The sequence below is a fragment of the Helianthus annuus genome, chromosome 12 (assembly GCF_002127325.2).
Source record: "Helianthus annuus cultivar XRQ/B chromosome 12, HanXRQr2.0-SUNRISE, whole genome shotgun sequence".
NCBI lineage: Eukaryota > Viridiplantae > Streptophyta > Magnoliopsida > Asterales > Asteraceae > Helianthus > Helianthus annuus.
The window spans coordinates 158,123,783-158,140,217 of record NC_035444.2 but is presented as its reverse complement, the minus strand read 5'-3'; the positions used below and the strand labels follow the sequence as shown (position 1 = coordinate 158,140,217).

At 34.0% G+C, this 16,435-nt stretch overlaps 2 long non-coding RNA genes across 11 annotated transcripts; one reads left to right on the top strand and one right to left on the bottom strand.

Moving 5' to 3' along the window:
* Positions 1 to 3,886: 3,886 nt before the first annotated feature.
* On the top strand, positions 3,887 to 6,998 carry LOC110896066. Of its 9 annotated transcripts, none has more exons than XR_004873955.1 (5): positions 3,889 to 4,154; positions 4,312 to 4,334; positions 4,430 to 4,491; positions 4,625 to 6,659; positions 6,750 to 6,998. It is a non-coding gene; the product is annotated as an uncharacterized LOC110896066 (long non-coding RNA). The 9 variants fall into 9 exon arrangements; XR_004873953.1 differs by having other exon boundaries at positions 3,890 to 4,106; XR_004873957.1 differs by having other exon boundaries at positions 3,887 to 4,106; positions 4,275 to 4,334; positions 4,430 to 6,659.
* Positions 6,999 to 9,296: 2,298 nt separating this feature from the next.
* LOC110897174 lies at positions 9,297 to 12,254 on the bottom strand. 2 transcript variants are annotated; one of them, XR_002568509.2, is made up of 5 exons: positions 12,085 to 12,254; positions 11,277 to 11,829; positions 11,049 to 11,185; positions 10,888 to 10,958; positions 9,297 to 10,377 (listed from the first exon to the last, which is right to left on the bottom strand). It is a non-coding gene; the product is annotated as an uncharacterized LOC110897174 (long non-coding RNA). The 2 variants fall into 2 exon arrangements; XR_002568508.2 differs by having other exon boundaries at positions 10,888 to 10,953.
* Between the last annotated feature and the right edge of the window lie 4,181 nt (positions 12,255 to 16,435).

Below are 16,435 nucleotides of genomic sequence, written 5' to 3'. Positions count from 1 at the left end.
CCTAACCCCCCCCCCCCCAAAAAAAAAAAAAAAACCTAAACCCCTCCCCCCCCCCCCGGCAAAAAAAAAAAACTATACCTCACCAAAAAAACCTCAAAAAAACCTAACACCCCCACCCCACCCCACCCCCCAAAAACCTAAAAAAAAATCTAAAAAAAAAACTAAACCCCCACCCACACCCAAAAACCTAAACCCTCACCCCCCACCCTCTCGGCAAAAAAAATTTTTTTTTTTTTTTAGGGTGGGTGATGTGGGGGGGGGGTTTAGGTTTTTGGTGGTGGTGGATGTTTAAGGGGTTTTTTTTTTTTGTAGTGGGGTTTTTTTGTGTAGTGGGTTTTTTTAGGTTATTGGATACTTGTCACTCTATAAATCCTTCTTACACTTCTTACAATTAGGATCCTTTGTATTTGATCCTAATCCGTATATGCAAAACTAAATAAAATAGGAAAGAGAAAAAAAAAAACTAAGTTTTTTGTTAATAAATTGTAAATGTAGTCGAAAAAAATACTAGTTGTTACAAATACAGGGTTAAGGTTGTTTTTATTAAGTTTCTAGTTTTTTTTTTTCTCATTACATGAACATCAAGTAAGAAAAGCATGGAAAAAGAATGATCTTTGGAGGAAAAAAACAATTCACATAAATAAACATAACTATAATCGTATGACAATCAGATGTGAACTCTACCTTAAGATAATTAAAGTTTAAAGAATGAATAAATTGGACTAAAAAATTCATACAGAATCATAAAAAAATATAAACTTATGAAATATGGATGTGAACCTTTACACTAAATCACTAATGTGATTCAAGTCGACGGTACCTTTAAATAGTAGTGGATAAATTGCAATAGGAATACATATACCCTAATCTGAGACAACCAATATACCCAATAACATAATTGTGTATACCATATCAGCCTTTAAGTTTTACTTTTATTTCTTTTTAATTTTTTTTCATTAATCATTCCCAATTTTAAAATCAACTAGTTGATTTTTCACCCGCACGTTGAAGGCGGGGACCTAATAACTGCAAAACGCGCGTCAGCAACGACAAACAGATACATAATATCAAAACATAAATAAAAATTACGTGAGTTACTATTCATTCAATTTGTTTTTTAATTGTTTTTTAATTTTTAATTTTTAATTTTAGTTTAATTTTTAATTTAATTTTAATTTTTAATTTTTAATTTTAATTAATATATAGGTAATATGTATAGTGTGATATAATTTTTAATTCTTACATCATGAAAAAAATACCCCTAATATTACAATAAATGGTAGAATTAGTTCTTATGGAACTTTTTAAATCGTTATGCATAGAGTGATCCTGTTTTTAATTCTTAAAATATGCATACAAAATTTCTAATATTACAACTGTTAGAATTGGTTCTTTATTGAAAGAAGACATAAAAAAAAGGTTACAATGTGGGGGTCAATAAATTTAAGCCAATATACAATGTAACCGACTGATTGATCGATCCAGTGATTATTGGATGTGAAATTTACACTAATGTGATTTTAATAGAGAGATAAACGTTTTAACATAAGTGAGAATTTAAAAGGGGGGAATGATGACAATGGAATTCACGATGAATTAAAACAGAGCGTAAAAAACATACGTAATCGTCATCATATGCATGTAGGGCTGTAAACGAACCGAACGTTCAGCGAACAGTTCGTGATTCGTTCAGCGGGAAGTTCGTTTGTGTTCGTTCGTTTAATAAACGAACGAACACGAACAAGGAATTTCGTTCGATTAGTTAAATGAACGAACATGAACAAAGGTCTCGTTCGTTCAATTGTGTTCGCGAACGTTCGGTAAGGTGTTCGTTAACGTGTTTGTGAACATTCGTTCATTTGCGTTCGTTTATGTTCGCATGTTTTTGTTTTAATGAAAGATTTTTGTACTTTCATATATTTTATCTATACTTTTTATATTATTAAACTTATATTTATTTTATTACCCTTGGAAAACCCTGTTTCACCTTGTTTATGCACCATTACCCTTTCATTTCTTATTATTTACATTGACGAATACGATCGACCTTCGTTCCACAATAACGAATTCACGTTCTAGTGCTACTCTCTGGGCCATCCACCTTTATCCATCGTCGCATTCGTCAAATTTATTTGTGTTCGTGAACCGTTCGTGAACACGCTCAGTTCCTTAATGAACGAACATGAACATAAAATCTCGTTCGGTAACTGTTCATGAACCGTTCGTGAACATATTTATTTCCTTAACGAACGAACATGAACAAGGGCTTGTTCGTGTTCGTTCGGTTCGTTTACAGCCCTATATGCATGGCAAGAATATATATCGAAAGTAAATAATACCCCAATTTATATTCAACTTGGCCGAGTGGGAGTCGGTATGAAGATTGAAATTCAATTTCAAGTAGGGCAACATTTAATGGATGAATTGAATCATCAGAATCAAAAGTTATGTACGTAATGGCGAAGTAGAAATTTTTTGATGAAGAGCGTTTGAAGGCCTGTGGAAGAAGACTATCCACTATCACAACCCAACCCAACCCAATCTTTTATTAAAATACTAGTTTCTCTCTCTTCCACCTACACAACCCAGCCCAATCCAATTTTTCACCCACTATCACAACCCAACTTAAACTAATATTTTATTATATAAATATGATTGTAATTATTCTTTATCATAAAGAAATAGAAGTTAAATAATAGAAAAAAGAATAAAGAATTAATATTATGTTGGTTGTTGGTTGCAACCATTGGTTACCAACCAACCTGGTTGTCCATAAATTTCAATTATTTAATTAAAATAATTTCCTACAATTTTGTCTTATTTGTCATGTGGCAATCGTTTGTGCAATTTGATCACCATAGTGGGTAGTCGAAGATGGGGAAAATGTGATTGGAGTCTAGAAATATGAAACAATTCTAAGAATTAGGTGGATGATTATTTAAGATAAGTATTATATATTAACTAGGTTTAAAGAAGTTCGCCGCAACGCGGCGATTTCTTTTGCTATTTAGTATGTGTTTTAAAATCACCACGAGCGTGTTGTGAACGGAACTGCTGAGAAAAATAAAAAGAAAATGTAGAAAAAAACACTAAAAGATAACCGAAAGAAAATCAACCAAAAAAGTTGTATGGTAACAATGTTGTTCGTATGAAACCCGTGGTCAGAGATGAGAAAATTGTCTGGGTACCGGTATCAAATTTGCCGAACCTAAAGATCTTAAGTACCAATTCTGTACCGACTTTTGGCGTTCCTGGTACCGGTTCACTACCGATTTTACCTTCATATACCGGTATCGTAATTGGTATTTTTGGTATCAGTACCGATTCTGTATCTGTTGGCACCGAGCTCATCCCTACCCCTAAAACTAAAAAAAGAAAAAAATTAAAAGTTGAAGAAATCAACCAAAAAAAAAAAATTGTACGATACCATTGTTCGTACGGTAACCGTGATCAGGGATGAGCAAATGGTATCGGGTAGCAGCACTGAATTTCCTTAACCAAAAGATTTCCAATATCAATTCAGCACCAACTTTTGGCGTTTTCTGTATTAGTACCGGTTTTTACCTTCATGTACTGATACCGAACAGGACCGTTCCGGTATTTTCGATACCAGTACTGGTTCGATACCGGTTGACACCAAGCTTATCCCAACCCCTGATATTAAGAAAAGGATAAAGTTAAAAAGTAAAGAAAATAACTATTATACTAATACTAAAATAATAAAAGTATTACAAAACTATATATCTATCTATTATCTATTATATATAATAAATGTGTTAATTTTTGCTGATGTGTCAGGCCTCTAAATTTTGCTTTTTGGCGGGAAAACTTCCGGGTCCGCTTTTTTGTTAAATGGGATCCCGAAATACCCATTTTTTCGACCCGCTATAAAAACATTCTAAACACCGCTTCTTCCCCACCACACAAACCCTAATTTCATTTTCAATTATCTCTGCCGTTCTTCTCTACCTCTCTTTCTGCCTTGAATCACCCATTCGTTTCTCTAATCCATATCTCCTACATCTTCTTATCGCTTCTACTTCAGCAATTCTACCTCATCCATACCTAAATCTATTTTCTTTGGATCTTCTTCTCTTTGTAATCAGGTACCCGTCGAACTATATTTTGGATTTTATACGAGGATTTGTTTTTCTGTAAGTTTAAAATCATCTGATGTTTGACAGAACCGTAGATTCTGGTTTTTTTTTTTTTTTTTTTTTTTTTTTTGTAACTGGGTTTTCTTTATGATTTGTTCTGGTTTTGATTTTTATAAGTTTAATATTCTTCCTCTTCTCTTCTGATCCAATCTAGATGATTCAAGCTTCAAGAATCAGGTAAGAAATCTTCTTTTGCTAATTGTTAATCCTATTGTTTATCTGTTCGACGTTATATCTTTCTTTCCGTCTTTCTTTTTTCTCTTAAACCCTAGGTCGTCTCCAGAATTCCAGCCGTCACTATCATATGGATCGGTTACTGAAATTGTTTAATTAGGTTGTTGTTAAAGGATGGAATCTATATACAGAACAATGATTCACGCATATGTTCTATTCGATTAGCCTTTGTTATGACAATTTTGTATTTTGATTTGATTTTGTTTAACTAATTTTATTTGATTTTTTATCAGATTTGGAAATTATTAGATAAAGACATGATAGAGGTCGTGTTCTTTCCTGTTGTGAATGGAATTTCCATCTTACAGGTTCTTTTTCATGTTTTGATCATTTATTTTTTAAATATTAATACAAATTTCAACATATGTCTTGTAAAGGGAGGGACTATGTTGTGGGAGTTCTGGTTGAATCTAAGGTAGCGTTTGGTATGAAGGAATGAAAGGTGGAATGAAATGGATCATTCTAATGGAATGAAAATAATCATGTTTGGTTATCATGTGGTAATTGAATGGAGCATTCCAAGGGAATGTAACTCCTTCCAAATATAATAATTTCCATTCCTTGGTATGTAGGTGTTTTTTTTCCATTCCCTCAAGGAATGGAAAGAAATATGTTGTTATTGTTATTATTATTATTATTATTATTATTATTATTATTATTATTATTATTATTATTATTATACTTATACTTTTATTTGTATTTATATTTATATTTATTAATACTCATACTAATATTAATATATATGAAAATCTATTACTAATTTTTTATCATTAATATATTATTATTATTATTATCATTATTATTATTGAGTCAATTATATTTTTGTCGTTTTTAATACAATTGTGTTTCTTTACTTCATCTTTTTTTGTTTATCAAATTGTACAAAGTAATAATTCATTCTATTCACATATGAGTAACCAAACATCACAATGGAATGGAATGATCCATTTCATTCCGTTGTCCATTCCATTACCTCGTCCATTCCATTCTCTCATCTATTCCATTACCCCATACCAAACAGACCCTAAGTATATGTGTATGGGAGGTTGAATGAATGGTCAAAGATGTATGGGAGTTCTTCAAGCCTTGTGACTATTTGGCTATGAGCACTTCACTTGGGTCTCCTTCGGTTACAATTTCTTTAATCATTTTCTTTTCACATTGTGTAGTTATTGAGTTTTGATCACTTATTTCTGCATAGTTAGGGTTTAGAGTTCCTGTAAATTATTGATTATGGAGAGATGTGTAGTTATTGAGTTTTGATCACTTATTTCTGCATAGTTATGGTTTAGAGTTCCTGAATATTATTGGTTATGGAGAGAATGTGTAGCTGTGCTTCATGAATCTTTGTTATTAATATAACACAATGGACAGAGAAACAAAGAGAATGAAACAAGCTTCTTCAATTCTTTATTAGAAAACAAAAGAGCGGTACGGTGTGTGAGAATTGAATTCAGTTGAAGAATAATTGAAATATTATAATAAATCTCTTTTGTTTTTTCTTTCTACATATATGTAGACACATATAGGCGTAAATGTATGTACTCTTATTTTGAATTTGAGACTTGCTATATGAAGATTAATGATATAGAGTTGGTGATTGTGTGTGCTTTATAAATCGTAGTTGTTTGTTAATCCAATATGAGATTATCTTACAATTATCTCGCTTCGTTTTAACTTTGTTTCAATGATTTGATGTTAAGATTAGGGCTACATCAATGTAATCAGTTTAGCGTTTATTTTTGTTCATATTACATTTTTTTACATATCAATACATATTAGGGTTTTTTTGTTCAAATTTGTTACATCAATTTGTTCATATTAGGGTTTTTTTTTGTTCAAATTTGTTACATCATATATAGTGCTGGAAGGAGATCCTATCTTAGTTTAAAGTGGGCTGAACGGGCTTGAATTGTTGTTAACAAGATTCCAGGTATATATGTTCTTCATTGCTATCTGCCTTTGGTTCCATTCAGGTAGGAAATTTTACATCTCCGAGTGGATAGGTAACGTGTCATTCGGAGGGGATAGGTAATGGGTCAAAATGGATAGAGTTTAAAGCAAAAAGTATGTTGATATCAAATTTGAAGATTTAATATCTAGATAAAGACTACTTTGAGTTTCAATATGACGTATTTTTATTCTCTTGTGCACTTCAGTTTATGAATTCATTTGATTACAGATTGCAAGCAATGGGTTTTGAAGTATGTTGGGAGACTTGAGTACCAGATATGGAGACTTGATTACCAACTCTGAACTTGCAGTTTTGTAAGTTAATAATTAACCACTTCTATTTTGATTTTTTAGATCTCTCGGCATGATAATATTTCCCTTTAATCCATTTTCTATGATTTATAGGTCATTTGGCTGGTTACCATGTTATTTAGTGAATATTCTTTTGTAGTTTAGTCAAGCCAAAATCTTCTGAATCGTTCAATTTCATTTACTGTAGGATTGAGCTACATCTTCTACTTTTGATCCATCATTTAGCTGTTATATATAATAGATATGTAATAACTTATTCATCATCATGTTTTAAGTAAATAGCATGTTGCTTTCAATTGTTATTGTTCTAATTATGCAACTTATATGGTAATTCAGAGCGGCCATGTACTGTGTACCTAACCGTGTATATAGTTACTAACTTTTAATCAGGTTTACTGTAAATGCTTGACTTCTTTCTGACATTGACACCCCATGAGCATGGTCTTGCCTGGTGTTGTTGTATTCAAGTTGTTTATAAAGCTACAAATTGGTGTCACGACCACTTATTTAGTGTTAACTACTTAACTGTGACCCAAATGTTAAGAAAGCATGGTGTTGTTGGCAAGTTTGTTGAGTTCTACGGTAATGTCTATGTAGCCAGCAATCAGATCATCTGTAAGTTAGTCGTTTCTTTAACTGTGTTTAACATCACTATTGATTGACTTGATTCCTTTTCTCTTATCTATGCTGTGGGTTGTACATACAGTTAAGGGTATGAGTGAACAATCATTGACTGATAGAGCAACTATTGCAAATATTTCACCCAGGGTACGGTGCAACCATGGGCTTCTTCCCTGTAGACCATGTCACCCTAGAGTACCTTAAGTTAACAAGAAGTGATGATAGTGTAAGTAAATAAAATTCAGATGAAATTAAAAGTTATTGATGGATTGTGTGTGCATTTCTTTTATGTATTTTTTTTGTCCTGATTGCTTTTTGTTCACTATGATTTAAGCAACTTTACGAGCAAACAATATGTTTGTTAATTAAAAATACAAGAGGATTATTTATTTATTTATAAATTCACATTTCAACATATATGAAAAATAAAACTAGCAAAATAGTGAATAATAATAGCAAAGGTCCAGTATAAAACATTACTTTTGGTTTGTAGAAATTGCTGTTTGTTTGTTAATATTAGAACATGCGTAGTGGTAAGGGTGAATAATGCCCCTACCCTTGGGCGTTTTCCGTCATGTGACAGTACAGTCAGCAAGGGGCATTATTGGACGTTTTTCTAAAATGGGTGTAGTGGGATGTGGGCATTATGTTAAAAGGGTGTAGAGAATTAAATAAAAATAAAAAGTCACTGAAATATTTGTCTAAATTAAAGGCTATATCTAACATTATGTTTGCAATTTTTAAATAATTCAAAATATAAAAATCACATGTTTATATTATTGCAAAGATATAGATGGTTCAACATTTTGAAAAAGGGGAATATTTGCAATAACTTTGAACAAATATTTCAATGGATTAATTGATTCTATTAAATGGTAATCACCATTTAAATTGATGGATATGGACTAAATTGAATTTATGTTTCAAGCCCATTTTCATTTTACTTTTATAAATTAGGTTATTAATCTATATGTTATACTCAGTAATACATTTATATGTTTCATTCGTTCATACAATGTTTTATAATCCTTTTGAAATGCTACTCTTTGAGATTTTAACCAACCTAAATGCTATATCAATTCATCGATTCAAATGTGTATCCAGAGAATGGTGAGACGGGCTATCATCCTTTCATCTTGGTCTGAATCATTCTACATACGTAGAAAAATATATGGTAATATTTTGAAAATCATATGGTAATTGTTACCATTGATAAATTGCATTATTTGCATATATTATTATATACGTTTCACATTGAATCATTGTATAAATATCCTCACAAATTGTATAAAATACCCTTGTAATAAAATTAATAAAATATTAATATCCTTAAAATAGAGCGACCCGTGGGTACCACGGGTTATAACCTAGTTATTATAATATTAAAATCACTATCCATTTCGATTCGTTTTATAATATATAGTAATGCTGGTGAAAATATATACCATTAGTAATATAATATCATTTGTATGTACTCATTTTTTTTAACGTCTAAATGCTTTCCACGTGTAAACTCACCCTTTCGGAGCTATGTCCAAATGCCGACTACTCGACCACCGCAAGAAAGCGTAGCACACTCCTGATGCGCGAGAACTCCGTGGAATGGGATTGTAAAGAAAACAATATTATTATTTTAATTCAACAGACATTTTTTGAAGGTGGTGTGTTCAAATGACAGTTATTATATTAAATCAAACGTTCTTATTAGTTCAATAGAATATTATTTGAACGGTGTGATTTGATGAGACGTATCAGTATAAATCAAACGTTGTCTTATTAATTCAATAGTATATTTTTTGAAGCTATGATTTGAAGAGGCATGACGTTTCGGTAGCCGATGGTGTATGTTAAACTAATCCAATCTTATGTAATTACTAGCAGGAACACGAGCGTTGCGGCGGCTACGATTTTATGGTTGATGATTTTCAGGATGTGTTTAGTTCTTCAATCAATGTTTTTTCACCAAAAAAGAGAGAAGAGGCATAGGTTTTAAGCATGAAAGACTTACAAACTTTTCAAAGTTTTTAAGAAGTTTGATACATGACCACAAACTTAAAAACTTTTTAAAGTTCTAAAACACCCTAATTAATACATGACCACAAACTTACAGTTTGTCATATACAAAAGCCTTTTTCCAAGCTCAAAAAATAAAAATTGTAGGTAATCAATCATACTCGACAAACTACATACACGATGATGTTAAAACTTTGGGCACTAAATAGTCATCGAGGATGATCGGAAAGGAAGTCCTCTGATCAACGCCTCTGCTATCGAAAATGTTTTGAGATTAAGATTCAACAAGATAATAATAATGAACAACTAATAAGCCGAAAAATCATTCTCTAAAGAAGAGAAATCATAGACTAATGAACCAGATTTAGTGACCAGTTCAGTTTGTGTAAAAGATTAAACCTAGGTTATAATGCATTAATAAGCACCCATGGATGTCTTTATTAGCGAACCACAAATTGCATTAAAATATACCATAATTTTAAAATGACATCTTTTTTCACACTTACCAAACGAATTATTTTTCATTAAAACCAAGTACATGTCATTCAGGTCTTTGAATCATCTAAAGCTAAATCATTGTAATTATATAACTTTCATAATCATAATTTAGAAATTTGTGTGCTTTATAAAACTCCCAAAAAGGTTGACCTGTTTTGATTCATGCTAAAAAATCGTTGTTTTGACCCGGATTCTTTTTGACCCACCCATTACCTCTAACTTGAAAATTACATAACCCGTATCGACATATTCATAAAATAAACGACGTCTAATTTTAGTGGAAAAATGTATTGGGAACTAAATGAGGAAACAAAACAAGAAAACATACTCCTTGGCGACCATCCTCATGAACAGCTTGTGAGACCAGTCCCACTAATCCAATGCTACCTTCTCCATATAACAGATATTAATGTTTCTTGAAACTTGCAAATATCTTCATTTAGCTAAAACCATCAACCCCCTTTTTCTTTTTGTTATAAAAATGGACATCTTGACAGCATTTCATATGACATGATATGATTCTCACATCAAGCAACTCGATGGTGGAAGAGCCATCCAGCTTATCCTTGACCCGAACTCGGGTATGTATCTACATGTAAACACAATAAAAAATATTAAAACCTTGACATATAAATGAAAGAGTATAACTTTAAGTTTAAATATGTAATAACAATAGATTCAATATGTTGGGTTCGGGTCGAAACAGGTCTCGATCGGAACGGGTTTCGGGTTGGGTCAGGTCGAGTTAAGTTGGTTTAAAAAAACTGTTAAAAAAGACCTGCAAATTTGTTAACAAAAATATGTAAAAAGGCCTGTAAAGTTTTGCCAAGCTTAACTTCATGTATTATATATTACATGCTTTGATTATTTAATCTACTTGAGACTAATATTAAAGAAAAACGCTTGCTTATTAGTAACTACTTTCACAAGATCTCTACTTGACCCGTTCCAGCCTTTTCAACTTTCGACCGATCAAAAATAACATTAGATGGGGAATGTACAAACATCATTAATCGAAACTAAGACAAAAGAGTATATTAATATTTTAGATTAGATCCAGTTGCAACAAGAACCTGAAACATAGACTGAGAATACTTACTACAATTTCTTCATGTCCTCTTTGGCCTCACCAACGCCAGCAACATCAACCTTCACGTCAATTTTTCTGTTCTTCGTAATGTAAACGAACATTTACATAAACTCATTTACCAAACTCAATAAAATGAACAGTTTAAAACCCAATATTACACATTTATATACCATTTTTTGCCTTTACTGTTGTAACTAAAAGCTAAGATCCATCTCTTCAATTTGCATCACCAAATCGTAGATTGCCGGAACCTACACTCATGTCTTCTGATGCAATGAACTTAGTTCGCCGGAGTGTGACGTAAACCCTAGATTGGCCAAAAGAGAATTACATAAGGTATGGATCTGTCTCAATATCTATTGATTTACTGAAAAATCGAACGGGGTATAGGGTTTTACCTGATTCATTGAACCAGAATGATTTTCCCAACTTAGTTCGTCGGAGTTCTCACCGTCAAACATTCTTATTAGTTCAATAGAATATTATTTGAACGGTGTGATTTGATGAGACGTATCGGTATAAATCAACGTTGTCTTATCAATTCAACTAGGTTTAATACCCGCGCGCGTTGCGGCGCGCTAAACCGAATCATTCTCGGTTTGATAACATAACATAATCTAGGGAACAAACGGGTCACGATCATAGTGTATATCGCAACGCAAAGTAATAAGTTTTTTTGAATTAGGTCTAGCATAGTAATTATGTTCTCCAAGACTAAAAAAAATTATCAAAAAATAAATAATGAGCCTTTGTTCCGGTGGTCAAGGGGGAGGTGGGAAGGTTTACTCTTCGGAGGTTCCTGCCCGGGCATGAGTTCAATTCCCGGCACATGTGCGTGCTCTAAAAATGGGGCATCACCACTGTAACTTTGTAGGGGGTTTCGAACCTGGGAGTTGTGCCGGGTCGTCGAGCAAGGGGAGTGCCCACTTTGCGGAGCCCTTGCCGGTTGATCTGCGTCGTTCAAACAAAAAGAAAAGAAATTCAAATCTTTATGAAATTAACCCAAGATACTACATAAGTGCAATAATTCCAATTACTAATATTCTAAATCAATTGTTTGGTTGATGCTATTCACACGGTAACAATTTTCCACTCCTTTTTGTCTTTCATTCTCCACAATATAATCAGTGTAGAACAACATAGATCCGGATTAAAGAACAATAATTTCGAAGGGAGATTTTGGAAAGTAATGGATAAAAAAAAGACCTAATGTTTTTGCCGTAGGAATTAGTGTGGGAATTGCAAAGTCCACCATCCAATACCAGCTTTGTTGCTGCTCTCAAATCCATTAATTTCGCAACAACTCCAGCCCTGATAAGATCATGATACACATATGATAATGTCATGATACACACATCTATTTATCTGAAAATGGAATCTAGATTGGATTAAAGTTACTTTACGTATGTACTCAAATTCAACTCATATATTAGGTGTTCACTAACTACCAAGAAAACTCTGAAAACTTGTGACGTAAAAAGAAAATGTGACCAAGTCAATTATATGGTGAATGGATAATAATGATAACTTTAAGTCAACAACAGATGAAAAGCCAATATAATAAAGTAGCATTGCAAATTTAACTTCATAGGAAAAGTGTTTTGAGTTTGATCTTAAAAAAAATATATGCAGATGTGAATTAAAAAAACAACTAGAATTACGACCCGCCGCAATGCGGCGGGAATTCTTTAATTATAACTAAGTCGATTTAGGACGCGCATGTTATGTTGAACCTTTCAAACGGGAAAAAATAGACGATGTAAAAACGTTCACCCACACATGTACGTTGCGTCGTGTTAACTCGCAAAATTTAGAACGAAACATAAAAATGTTAAACCAAAGACGCACGTTTCGATGTGTTTAGTCACAAAATTTTTGAACGAAGCATAAAGCGAAAAAATTTGCGGAAAATAAAAATTATAAAGGACCAAAGTTGAAAGTAAAAAAAGTTGTGAGGATAGATTGCAAAAGATAAAAAGTTCTATGTTAAAAGTAAAGCGTTAAAGGTAATTTATGAAATACATTTGAGTGAAAAGTTAAAAAATAATTTTTTTAAAAAACCCTCAAAGCCAAGGTTACGACAATCATATGCATAACCATATGAAATACATTTGAGTGAAAAGTTAAAAAATTATTTTTTTTTTAAAAAACCCTCAAAGCCAAGGTTACAACAACCATATGCATAACCATTTTTTCTTTGGAAAACTCTCAAAGGCAAGATTACAACAAATAAGTAAAAAAAATCAAAGTGGTTAAATCGCAAAAGATGGAAACTTTTGAATTAGAAGTGAAAAATCAAATTAATCAAAGGGGTTAAATTGTATAAGATGAAAACTTTTGAATTAGAAGTGAAAATAAAATTAAGCAAAGGGGTTTAATTAACAAAGATTAAAACTATAAACTTAAATTGTCAAAGATTAAAACTTTAAGGTTAAAAATGAAACAAAGATTAAAACTTTAAACTTAGATTGTGAAAGATTAAAACCTTAGGGTTAAAAAGGAAAATTCCAATTTTTTTTTTGAAAATCTCCCAAAGCCAATTGTACAACCTTGATATGCATAAGTTTGTTGCTTCTTTATAAGGTTATAATTTACATCCATTAGTTGAAAAAAACAACTCCCATAGTTTACATTCGGTCAGCCGTGCTTCACCATTCCACCATTTTCATGTTTACATAATATGTCCTGTTCGACCTGTTTAGTAAAACAATCATATTTAAAATGTTTAGAAGAAAACGATCATGCTACTTGTTTGATAGAATTAAGCTTTCACTAATTATACAAGTCGACCCGTCTGACACATTTAGTAAAATTTTAGAATAAGTAGTTTCTATAAAATAAGTAATTTAAATATCACACATTTAGAATTATATCGACAGTTGGGAAAACTGAGTGAGCCCAAACAGACATCATTGATGACCCGACCTAAAGCTGACCTGTTTAACCAACATGTTAGTGTTTTGTGATACAGTGGTTGATGTGTTGTGTAAGTTTTGTATACAATGTATAATGTCTTGATTGTAGGGGTACCTGGAATTTATCAGGGTAAGGTTGACGAAAATGACCTCTGTCACCTGTGACTTGGTGATTCAACATACTTTCTGTCAGTTATTTGCATTATTGCCTGGATGGCATCACCCTGAATGAAAGATCAAAAAATGATTATAGTTATTTGTTGCATCAGAAACAGATGTAGCATGAACATAGATTAATTGTATTGTTACAATCAGGTCCAAAAATACGTAGCAAGTGTATGGTGGCTCTAAATGGGGAATCCATTTCCTTAAGATGCGGACCCGTATAGTTGTACCGGGAGTTCCTAGTTTGAGAGCGGCTTCCGGTATCCATCATTTTCTACAGAGTGATTAACTGTGGTAATAGTTTACAACCAACACTCACCCCACCAAATTGGTATCTTCAATGGGGTTTACTAATTGATAGAAGTACTTCAATCACGTAAAAATGTCAAATTGCCATAAACCTATGGCAGAAAAAACGTAACAAAATTTAGTAGGATACCTGCATACAACGGGGATGCGTACTTGAAACCACTTCCTTCTTCCTCTCCTGCCTAAAATGACAACCCTAGGTTGATCATATTCAGTGGAAAACCCTAATTTCAACAGAATCTGGGAGAATAAGTATACCTGGGGATGGATTGAGAGATCCGGGAAGGCGGTGACGAGCTGTTGCTGTTGAGCACTGAACTCAAATGGTGAATCCATGATGAAGGACATAGGCCGTAGGATCTCTGGTGTAACAACCCGCACCTTCGTGCGTTGTTACTACTCGATACACTCGTTACGCCTAGCACCGGAGATTCGGATCATAATGTAACTATATCAATTATATCGCTAAATCGAAGTATAATCGAATGATTACGCATATTCTATCATTAGTACAAACCTATTTTGCATAACACTCACGATAATGTCGAGTAAAGGCCTAATCTACCCTTCTCGATAAGCGTGAGGTGTCAAAACGTAAGTAATCAACGCTAACAAGGACTATCGGGTGAGTGCTATGACTCCAGCCGTCATGACGATGATAGCAATACGAGTAAGTAGTGCCCCGGTAATCATTGTGGCACATCACATCGAAGAACGCACTCGAAGGCACGCGTAACTCGATCAACGCACTGAATATTGGATACATAAATACGTATATACGGCCCTTTTGTGATTAATAATAATAAATAATTTAATAATTATATAAATATATGAAAATATGGTTCAAACCGTCGAAATCGCACCAAAAACGGGATCAAAAGGCTTCCGAACGGATCAATTCGATCAGGCTAGTCCAATTGGTCAGACCGGCCCAATCAGATAGGCCAGTCCGATCGGATGGACCAGCCGATCGGATGGGCCAGTCCGATCGACTGGGCCAGCCGATCGACTGGGCCAGCCGATCGACTGGGCCAACCGATCGACTGGGCCAGCCGATCGACTGGGCCAGCCGATCGACTGGGCCAGCCGATCGACTGGGCCAGCCGATCCAGTCACTATTTTGCCTTCCTTTCTCCTTCCTTGCCTATAAATACCCCTCCATTCACTCCCAAACACTTGTGTTGCTGCTCCTAACCGACCAAGACGCTCTAGCCCTCAAATCTCTCGATTTCTTCCGATTCTTGTAAGTTTTCAACCCGAATCTTGTACTTTCTTGATCCAAATGCAATCCTTCATCTTTCTATCTTTCAAATCCCAATTTTCAACCGTGAAATCAACGGATTTGGGCTGTTCTAAGGTGATGTCACCACAAAGTTCTTCAAAGGTGATGTCATCCCATGAAGAACAACTCAGATTCGGATGATTTACGTACGATTTTTCACGAATCTCAACCAAATCAATGTTTTTCTAATCAAAGGGCCACGGATTTGGGATGTTCGGATAGATTTCATCACAAAGTTCTTATGAACTTCAAGTGTTGACCTCATATCATCAAGAACAACTCAGATCCAGGGCATTTCCTAAGTAAAATCAAGGCTTTTACCTCAGATCTATACATAAAATGATCGATTTCGGGTTAAACACGGAAAAACCGACAAAAACGACCAAATCTGACGAACGGGGTGATTCCCGGCCGTTAAAACAGGTCGGAATTGACGGGATTTCAGTTGCTAAACACCTCATCATAACGACTCGACTCAAAACGCCGAAAAACGCTCGAAAAATCATCAAAAACAGCCGAACAGGATGGCCAATCGAGTGGCCCAATCGATCGAACAGACCAGTCGATCGAGTGGCCCAATCGATCGAACAGACCAGTCGATCGAGTGGCCCAATCGATCGAACAGACCAGTCGATCGAGTGGCCCAATCGATCGAACAGGCCAATCGATCGAGTGGCCCATTCGATCGAACAGGCCAATCGATCGAGTGGCCCATTCGATCGATCAGGCAGTCCGATCGACCAGGCCCATCCGTCCGATCGATCAGGCCCATCCGTCCGATCGATCAGGCCCATCCGTCCGACCGACCAGGCCCACTCGATTGAGTGGCCTGTTCGACTGGGCCAGCCCAATTTCACTATTTTGTCCGATTTTAACCCAATTTTGC